This window comes from Propithecus coquereli, unplaced genomic scaffold (genome assembly GCF_000956105.1).
Source record: "Propithecus coquereli isolate 6110/MARCELLA unplaced genomic scaffold, Pcoq_1.0 Scaffold1083, whole genome shotgun sequence".
In the NCBI taxonomy this organism is placed as follows: domain Eukaryota; kingdom Metazoa; phylum Chordata; class Mammalia; order Primates; family Indriidae; genus Propithecus; species Propithecus coquereli.
The window spans coordinates 60,116-60,580 of record NW_012134781.1 but is presented as its reverse complement, the minus strand read 5'-3'; positions in this window follow the sequence as shown (position 1 = coordinate 60,580).

The following is a 465-nucleotide window of genomic DNA, read 5'->3' as shown; positions in this document are numbered from 1 at the left end:
CTTCTCTTCTCTTCTCTTCTCTTCTCTTCCCTTTTCTTTCCTTCCTTCCTTCCTTCCTCCCTTCCTTCCTTTTCTTTCTTTTCTTTCTTTTTTTGTGGCCACAGACATCAGGAGTGCACAGTGAAGTTTTAACACTCATCGCAACAGGGTTACATCAAGGAATAAATGTTTGTCAACCAAAAATTGTAAGGAGCATCTCCCACTACCAAGTACTTCAAAACCAAACAATAACAAATATGACGGCATTTCAGGCGCAATTTTGTACTGTGTTTATTGTGCATTCTATGGCTATCGTATACTTTATAAATTATTTATTTTTTATTCATACAGAACAGAGGTACGTACTTGTGTACATCTATTACACAATTGAGTGATAATCTGACACCTTCATATAAACAAATCAGGGTAATTGGGATATCTGTCGCCACAAATATTTATCTTTTCTTTACACTAGGAACATCTGAA